Source organism: Acinonyx jubatus, chromosome D1 (genome assembly GCF_027475565.1).
Source record: "Acinonyx jubatus isolate Ajub_Pintada_27869175 chromosome D1, VMU_Ajub_asm_v1.0, whole genome shotgun sequence".
Lineage (NCBI taxonomy): Eukaryota > Metazoa > Chordata > Mammalia > Carnivora > Felidae > Acinonyx > Acinonyx jubatus.
The window spans coordinates 90,671,585-90,681,553 of NC_069390.1; positions in this window are offsets into that span (position 1 = coordinate 90,671,585).

Here is a 9,969-nt window from a genome sequence, read left to right on the forward strand (position 1 = left end):
CTGCACTCTTACATGTAAGTTTCAAGGTGTCTTCCTCGATGCAAATGTTCTTTCACATCACATTTCTTGTCTTTCTTAACTAAGCTGTGAAAGGCTGGGTGTGAGTTAAAATTTACATGGTACTTTACCCAGGGCTTTCATGTGCTGTGTTCATGAGGACACCGAGTCCAGGAGGGGCAGAGGAGACACAACCAGGAGGTACTCCTCAGTGGTCCGACTCTCCAGGGCAGTGGTTACCAAACTTCAGCAAGTGTGGGAATCACCTGGAAGGTTTGAGAAAAGAGCCTGTTGAGCCCCATTCCCAGAGCTTCTGATTCAGGAGGTCTATGGTAGAGCCTGAGAATTTGCATTTCTGAGGCCTTCTCAGGTGATGCTGATGCTGCCAGCCTGGGGACCACACTGTGACAGCCACTGCCCTTGTGGGATGGGAGCACTTGGGGCAACATCCAAGGTGATACACAGATGACAATTTTTATCTTATCTATATTTGTGCTTTAAGGCATGTTGAAAAAATATAACCAGTGCACATCAAACTAGTTACATTAAAAACAAAAAATTGTATGTCTATTTATTCTTGAGAGCAAGAGAGACAAAGTGTGAGTGGGGGTGGTGCAGAAAGAGAGGGAGAATCCAAAGCAGGCTCCAGGCTCCGAGCTGTCAGCACAGAGCCTGATGCGGGGCTCGAACTCATGAGCCACAAGATCATGGCCTGAGCTGAAGTCGGATGCTTAACCAACTGTGCTTCCCAGGCGCCCCCAAACTAGTTACATTTTAAACAAAAATAAAGTGATATAAGGATGTATTTACATATGTAAACACAATCTCTCAGCTTCCACATTTATAAAAGGGCATTAAGTTCTTACGAGAGTTTCCCAGGCCTTGTGAGGGTCTACTTCCTCCCTCCCTCCCTCCCTCTCTCCATCCCTCCCTCCCTCCCTCCCTCCCTCCATCTCTCTACCTCTCTTCCTTTGGGAGAAGGCATAATCCCCACCCTTAGGCTGCTTACAGTCTAGGGGACACACTCTGTCACCTTTAAATGCTAAGAAATTGTCAGAAACAGTCCCAAGTCCCCCACCCTAAGACAAAAGCCACCCTTCCCTCTGGCTGAAGCCCAAGGACTCCGGAAGGAGGAACAAATCCTAGCAGAGGGAAGGGTCGTGCAGCCGCTTTCCAGATGGGTGAGCCTGGGCCCTCCAGCTCGCCAGCTACCTTCTGCTCGGGACTAAGCAGTGCTCTTTCCCTTCCGGCGCAGCTACCTTGAGTTAAAAAGCATCCTGAGCCCCAACCCATGTATAGGGATGGAACTGAGGAGGCCCAGACAATCCATCCGGGACAGAATCCATGATCCTTTCCTAGAGCAATAAGGCCTTGTCTCAATGGGCCCAGTCTTAATGGTAGGAGGGCCATAGGGATGACAAAATAAGGCTTAACGGGAAAGGGAGACAAAAAGTCTTATGACCATCACATGAAGAAACTTCTCTGCAGGAGCCCCTTCAAGGAGCCCAGGTCAAACCAACTATCCGAAGGGCTGCTAACTGGTAGAGGGGCAGCCTTTTAAGTGAACCTCTAAATGCAGGCTTAGGGCTGAGCCCTGTAGGCTTCAAGTGGTGTTTCCATCACACCATTCATTCCACGGGGCTTTCTGCTCCTTGCCCTCCTCGTTTTAATGATCTCAGACAGACATAAAAATGGCTGAGCTCAGCACAAGTGACTGAGACATGAACGTTGCCTCAGGGTCCCCGTGGACCCCAGCTGGGTACCATGCCGCCCTCGGTTCCATTTTGACAGGATAAAGTGAACTCATTTATTCAGTTGTTTTAAGTGAGCTCACACTAGGCGGTGCCAGAGAACGGAGACATAAATCTTTCCCAGCACACGGAGTCATTGCCAAACACCTTGGATAAAACTTTCTGCTTGTTCAAGATAGTTTTTCCTCCCCTCCAAAACCAAGGAGGGGAAAAGTGCTAAAAATTGAAGGGAACGGAGGGAGGGTGTTAGCAGATTCTGGGAAGGACAAACTTGTCAACGCTTTGGCCTAATAAAAATTCTTCCAGTAAGAAAGGCAAACTTTTAACTCAGAGATTTTCCTTCATACTCTGGGTGGGTGCAGAGCAGAGGGCGTCCCTGGTGGTTTGGTCCGGCTGCGGGTTAACCCTAGATGAGGAGCAAGGAACTTTCTTACATCTCTAAGGGCTGCATCTGTACCAGCGGTGGGTCAGCCGGTCACACTTCACCCTTTGGGCAGTGGGTACAGCCTCGGGCGCTTCTGGACAGAGCAAACCCAAGCAGGCTGTTAGAAAACATCTTGAAAACTGCGCCAACTGGAGAGAAGGCTTACCTCGGGAGTACAGAGCCACTCAGAGAAGGGACAGTGAGTGATGTGGCCCTTTGTGGCTGCGGGATGAACCGCTTTTGTTTTTCCGGTTCACGAAGAGATCCCTTAACAGTTTTTATTCTTTGCCAACACATGAAAGCAACAAACAGGTAGAAGAAAGTCTATAACCTTACTATTGTAACCTGAGCTGTGAACTTACTATCCCGACAAGGTATCAGATGACTTCGTGTTTCTCGTCTATTCTATACATATACTTTTAAAAGGATAATGGTCATAATGGTCACAGAAGTCTAACCACCTAGCCACCCCTGCCTCCTCACTTTTTAAAAAAAAAAATTTTTTTTACACTTGTTTATTTTTGAGAGACAGAGAAAGACAGAGCACAAGTGGGGGAGGGGTAGAGAGAGAATGAGACACGAAATCTGAAGCAGGCTCCAGACTCCCAGCAGTCAGCGCAGCGCCTGACGCGGGCTGAACTCACAAACCATAAGATCATGACCTGAGCCGAAGTCGGACGCATAACCGACTGAGCCAACCAGGAGCCCCCCACCCCCACCCCTACCCCCACCCTTTTTTTTCAGCCAAGAATTCCACATACATCTGTGTTCTACAACTTTGCTACTCAAGGTGTGGTCTGCACACGAACAGCACGGGCACCACCCAGGCGTCCCCTCAGTGAGCTGCACAATCGCACTCGCCCAGGCTGATTTCTGTTTAGGTCGCAGCCTGAGACCGGGCGCGCTGAAACACGTGAGCCGGGACAAAGCTCTTGTCTACACCGGAGCTGCACACTTTCTCCCTCCGCCCCTCTTCCTGCGGGCATGGAACACCTGTGAGGGCTCGGCACCGGGCCGGGTGCTGGGACCTGGAGGACCCAGCAGAAGGGTCTCTGCCTCCCCCGCCTCGCCCCGCTTCGCGGTCTAGCAGAGGTGAAGCAGGGACAGCACTGCAGGGTCCTCCGCCACGTGGAGCAGAGGTGAAGAGGTTTTAGAGCTGGAAAGATCCTTGGGGGACAAGGCCATGGCAGATGAAGTGGCTTCACCCTGGCACAGAAGGGACTAACACCACTCCAGGTGGGGCTAGAACCTGGGTCTCCTGACCTCTGCAGCATACACCAGTCTCCGTCATCTGGACTCCCTCTCGGGCAGACACGTGGGCACGCGCGGCCCAGCCCGGGTACAGCCAGCTGAGTCTCTCCAACACCCCTACCCCCAGTAATACCAGCCTCCTGGCCCACGCCAGGCCCGTTCCCTCCGTCTTTGCTCCTAGCATGTCTCCGGACATGGGGACAGAAAAGACCATCATGAAATTAAATACTGCACAAATTAATGTATGGACCGAATAATTATAACTGCCAAATGGATGCAGTCAAATAAAAATCCAGAGTTTTTTGGGAGTTGACAAAATGGATCTAAAACTAATTTCAAAGAGTAAAACTAGTAATGATATTTTTTAAAAATGAGAGGGAATTGGGGCGCCTGGCTGGCTCAGTCCATTAGACATCCGACTTTGGCTCAGGTCACGATCTCACCATTTGTGAGTTCTAGCCCCGCATCGGGCTCTGTGCCGACAGCTCAGAGCCTGGAGGCCGCGTCAGATTCTGTGTCTCCCTCTCTCTCTGCCCCTCCCCTGCTCATGCTCTGTCTCTCTCTCAAAAATAAATAAACATAAAAAAGATAAAAAATGAGAGGGAACTGCAATAGCCAAGAGGAGGACCAAGCCCTTAGATTAAAACAATTATGTAACAATACTTAAAACTGTGGTACTGGCACAATAAACTGGAATCAAGTAGATAGAATCCTATCATATGTGCACGGATGTGTAGAAATGTAATATGATAAAGGAGAAATCCAAAGAAAATGGAAAAAGGAAAGGATCTCTCCTTTAAATGGAGTTGGAATCATTAACATTTTTTTAAATGTTTATTTATTTTTGAGAGATAGAGTGCAAACAGGGGAGGGGCAGAGAGAGAGAGGAGACACAGAATCAGAAGCAGGCTCTGACCTGTCAGCACAGGGCCCGATGCGGGGTTCGAACTCACAAGTGGTGAGATCGTGACCTGAGCCAAAGTCGAACGCTTAACCAACTGAGTCACCCAGCCATCCCAGAATTATCAACATTTAAAAAAAGATTTTTTTTTAAAGTTTATTTATTTTTGAGGGACAGAGGGTGGGCAGGGGAGGAGCAGAGAGAACGAGGGAGACACAGAATCCAAAGCAGGCTCCAGGCTCTGAGCTGTCAGCACAGAGCCTGACAAGGGCCTCAAACCCACGAACGTGAGATCATGACCCGAGCCGAAGTGGGACACCTAACTGACTGAGCCATCAGGTGCCCCTTAACATCTTCTAAAAAGAGGGGTGCCTCGGTGGCTCAATTGGTTGAGCGTCCAACTCTTGATTTCGGCTCGGGTCATGATCTCAGAGTTTGTGGAATAGAGCCCCGCATTGGGCTCTGTGCTGACAGCATGGAACCTGCTTGGGATTCTCTCTCCCTTTCTCTCTGCCCCCTCCCTCACTCATGCTCTCCAGAGCTCTTTCTCTCAAAATAAACAAACTTAAAAAAAAAAAAGAAAGAAAGAAAATGTGATCAATTTGATATACTTCCCACCAGAATAAATTTCAGATGGATTAAAGTCAAATATCTTTATTTTTAAATGTTTTATTTTGAGAGAGAGTACAAGCAGGGGAGGGGCAGAGAGAGAGGGAGACACAGAATCCAAAGGGGCCTCCAGGCTCTGAGCTGTCAGCACAGAGCCCGAGGCGGGGCTCAAACCCATGACCCATGAGATCATGACCTGAGCTGAAGTCGGATGCTTAACTGACTGGGCCACCCAGGCGCCCCTCAAATATCTTTTCTAAAGATAAAATTACAATAATAACTGAGAACGAAACTGGATATTTTCTAGAGCAGTGCTAACATTCTAGAACCAGAAAGTCAAAACTCACAAAACTATTGATATATTTTACTATAAAAATTAGATAATTTTGTATGTAAGCCATGATATAAATTAAAAAGGCAAACTGGGAAGACACGTTTTAGGAAAAATGGTTAATATCTTTATTTTATTTGGAAAAATCAGCTCACACATGTATTTCACGTAACTCGATAAGGACAACATTAAGATCTCATAAGTTAAATGGGCAAAGGACACTACAGATGTTTTTCAAACGATGAACCATATTAAAAAAAGTTCCAATCTCGTTTGTATTAGAAGAAATGTAAGCCAGAAAAAGTTACCAAGCAATTTGAAAACGAAAATACCCCTTGCTGGTAAGGCGGGGTGAAATCAGAGGGGCGGTATAAACGGGTGTGGTTATGGCCCTCTGGAAGCAATTTGGCACAATCTATCAAAAACCATAAAAATGCTCTTTTTTTTACCTAACACTCAAACTTAAATGTCTCTCATCCCAAGAAATAACTCAAAATAATGGGCAAGAAGATCTGCTCCTTTACTTATAATCCTGTAATTTTGAAAAACTGGACAGCACATAAGTGTTCAGCAAAGCTGAACTGTGAACAGCTGAATGCACTGTGTTATATTCACCTGATAGGAGAGTCCAGCCAATTATTATTTTTAGTAATTCCAAAGACTACTCAGCACCGTGAAAAAAAACACTTGAATGTTTCAAATAAAGAGGCATCACGTATATGCACTAGGACTAGCTACCAATAGTCATACCAAGAGGGAAAGGATGGCATCGAGATAATAATTGTTATGATGAAGTAATGGGATATTTTATAATGTTCCCCTTGCTACTTTTATTTGCTGTTTTATTGCCTTTAGAATATAAATATTAAGTGAAAAATAATCCACATGCTGCATGAGTTGATGAAGATAGGTATAAAGAGATGGTCACATGGGGAAGAAACCGGTGAATCTGAAAGTTGAGACAGGGTGTAATTAGAACTTAATCACTCCGTTTTCTTTTCCTTTGTGGAAGACAATCTTCCTCTGTGCAAAGCTTCTAGGCTCATGTTCTTCTGTTTGTGTAGCTCTGCTGTGCGGAGTCATGGACACATGGTATCTTGGAATGGACAGTCTCCGAGATCATTGTATTCCAAACTCCCAGTTAATGCAAGAACCACAAGTACACAATATCCATTGCAAGTGACCAGAACGGATGCTTCTGATGGACTGAAGAGTCCCACGGACGGGGAGCTCACTACCTCACAAAGCAGCCTGTTCAGACTCTGCCTTCTAAATCATGCCTGAGGCTGTTATACTTGACCATGTCTCTAAACCTCACAAAAAAACAGGCTTCCTGGTCAGTCATTTCCTTCCAACTGGGATTCCAAGCCACAAATCACAAACTAAGGGACTGGAGTAAAACCGCATCATTCTTCCTAACACAAGAAAAATATCAAGCTCAAAATAAGACATTATCCCCACTCATGAAAATGTATTCTAGAAAGGGAATACAGAAACCCACAACCATTGTACTGAAGAGAAGAAAATCACAGGCACAGATAAATTCCCAAAGAAGAGTGTGAGATAGTTTGCCCTAATTTCTCTCTAAAGACTAAGGACTTCAGGAGGTTCTCATTTAGAAAATTCTTTCATTTTTTTCTGGAATACAAGACAGGGACAGCCATCTTTTCAGTGCTCATCTTTCTTAATATATTAGAGCTTCTGGTTGTCTCTAATCGGAGTAGAAGTTGAAGCTGATGAACTGGGGAAGGAGGGTGGGAAGTTCAACATGGGCAGTGGGTCTCCATAGCTTTTCAGGACACACTGTTACTTCTCTTAACCCGGAATCACCCCATTTCAGGTGTGTTTCCTGTATTTCATTAGAAGTTGCCTGAAAGTTGCCTGTTTGATGGTGAGGTGGAAAACCACATTATAAAACGATAATGGTGCTTCAACCCCACCCAAATTTTTAAATGATAGTTTATGGAATGTTATGGATAGTTTTAAAATGATGGGTTGCAAAGTGTTATTTGGCAGGTGGGACACAATGTATCTTCCCTGCCCCCCCCCCCGCCCCCAAATTCATATGTTGAAGCTCAATGTGGTGGTATTTGGAAGTGAGGATTTGGGAAGGTAATTAGGTCATGAGGGTGGGGCCCTCATGATGGGATTATGGGATTAGCACGAGCTAGCTCTCTCTCTCTCTCCCTGCCACGTGGGGATGTAGTGCGAGGGCAGAAGAGAGTCCTTTCCAGAAACTGAACACTGCTGGACCATGATCTTGGACATTCCAGCCTCCAGAATCGTAAGAAATTTCTGTTGTTTAAACCACCTGGTCTGTGATATTTTGTTACGGCGCCCCAGCTGACTGAGACACAAAGCAATAAGGAAAGTTAAGGGAAGAGGGCAGCATCTCAAGATGATGGCTCTGACAGCCTGCCTCTGAGGGGCACCAGGCAGCACAGCGGGGGTGGGAGGGAGGGGTGGGAGAAGGTTAGAGCCTGGCTGGCCCACCCCTCCTTAGACAGCAGGCAGCACAGCAGAGCCAAGAACATGGGAAAATGCAGGACCTAGAACCGAAAACATTAGCCAGGGAACGGGGTCAGCAGACAGAAGGCTACGGGTGAAAAAAATAAAAGGATACAAAATTCTGGGGCAAGTTCTTTTCGGATTCTTCCAAAAACAGAAAGTTGGTATTCCTTGAAGCATAGCCTGAGATATTTCACAGTCTGTGGGTTACAATGTTATGAGTGTCTTTAATACACATGATGATTCCCTACAAGTGGTGGGGGGTTGGAGCGAGGGGGTAGGATTTAAGAGGACCCAACTCTCACGTTAGTCCTGTAGTAAAGCTAACATATGCCCCAGCTGCTGGGCCCCTTGTGCCCTCTGGACCAGCATGCGCGGGTTCTCCGTTCAACAGCAGGAAAGAACAGAGCAAGGCCCTTGGGCTCAGAGGGTGAAAAAGTGCAGGCCCACAGAGAGGTCCTTGCTCTGAAGTCCCATTTCGCCTTCTATCCCAACAGCTGTGTCGTCTCTGCTCGGAGCCTTTCTGTTGGGGTCCCCACTTGAATAAAAGGAAGGAGACAGAGCCTCTCAGGGGACCAAGCGCAGAAGCGAGGCTGGACACAAGCAGCCTCTCTCCCCAGGGCTGGAAAGGCACTGCCATCTCCCCCAGCCAACCATCCTCTAAGACTTTCCACCGTTGATCACAAGTGCAGAGACCGCCAGCCGCTTCTACGGGGACCAGGCTTTGCTGGGGAGGATCAACACTTGCTCATGACCAAGAGCAATAATGTCTCTTGAGAAGGGCTGTCAGACATCCTACCAGACTGTGACCAACACCTCCGCCTTTCCTATTATTCATAGTTGCCTTAGATCCAGCACCCAACATCCAGAGAGCTGTGCCCCAGGAGGGGTGTTCACTCACAACTCCCGCTGGGAATCACAGCCCTGCTCTATGTAATCGTGCATTTCAATATGCTAACAGTAGTAAGCTGGCCAAGATAAACGGAATGGAGTTGGTTTAGTATTTAATGCCAAGTAATACACAGCTGATTAATCCAGCCCACAGATGCACTGAAATCATCTGGTTATTCCTTGCTTCTCCATTGACTCCTTCCTCGGGCAGGCATCAACTGAGAGATGACCTTGGCCGGGCCACGCACGGTGTGATGTGAAAATTGCTTGCAGTTCCCAGCAAGGAGCTGCACCCTGCAAAACAGCCTTTGGATTGTTGACTCACCAAACCGGACAGCCAGCGTTAAGACAGCTGTGAGGCACACAGGACGGCTCTGCTGCCTCCTAGGTGGCGAGACAAAAGAATGTGAGGAGAGGGGCAAAGGGGAAGGCCGAAGAATGCCACTATTTGCAGACCCTGTGGGAACAGTTGCCAAATGGAAATTCCTGAAGACATTTGTGAGGGTAGCTGGTAGATATCCCATCAGAGGTCTAACTAGAAGGGGAAATGGTGAAGTTTTATTTAGAACACCGCAATGCAGAGAGGAGTATGATGCAAAGTCCCACTCGATTCTCAAATAGTAAGAGAGCAGAACACCTTGACATCCTCCCTATCCTCAGTCATCCTATGCCATATGACTGGTGTTCAAAACTAGGATGGAAAACGTCAGGGAAGAATGTTAGTGAATGAAGAAATGGCAAAGGAATATTTACTGGGCAAGTATTTACTGAGCATCTGTTATGCAACGGTCACTGTGTTGGGGGCTGGGTACGGACGGAGCGGACAGCAAGACCGACCACAAACCGATGGCAGTCCAGACAGGAAGGCAGACACAGTGCGAGGAAAACCCGAGTGGGATCAGAGGTGGGAGTTCAGCTTCCTACAAATTCTGTCGCTGGAGGCTCTTCTTTGTGTCGGTCTCCTCCTGAGACCGAGCTCTTTGTTAACTGCTACTTTGCCTGTGCCTTCAGCTCCCCTCCACTGTACTTCTGGGCTCTGCCTTCCCAGGGTCTGGCTTTTTTTTCCACACGGGGCTAGTCATGGTGATGAGCAGGGCCTGGGAGGCTGCCCCAGCGGACCCGTGTTAGGAAAGCATAGGGTGGTACCAAGTACATGACGAGTGGCACCATTCAATACATATTTCTCATAAAAGGAGCCGCACAGTGTCTTCTCTGGGAAGCCAGCCCACATGGTGCTGGGGGTCCCTCCTCTGTGCTGCACCAACAGCCCGCACACCCCTCTGACCTTCGGCATGGTCCGAGGCTG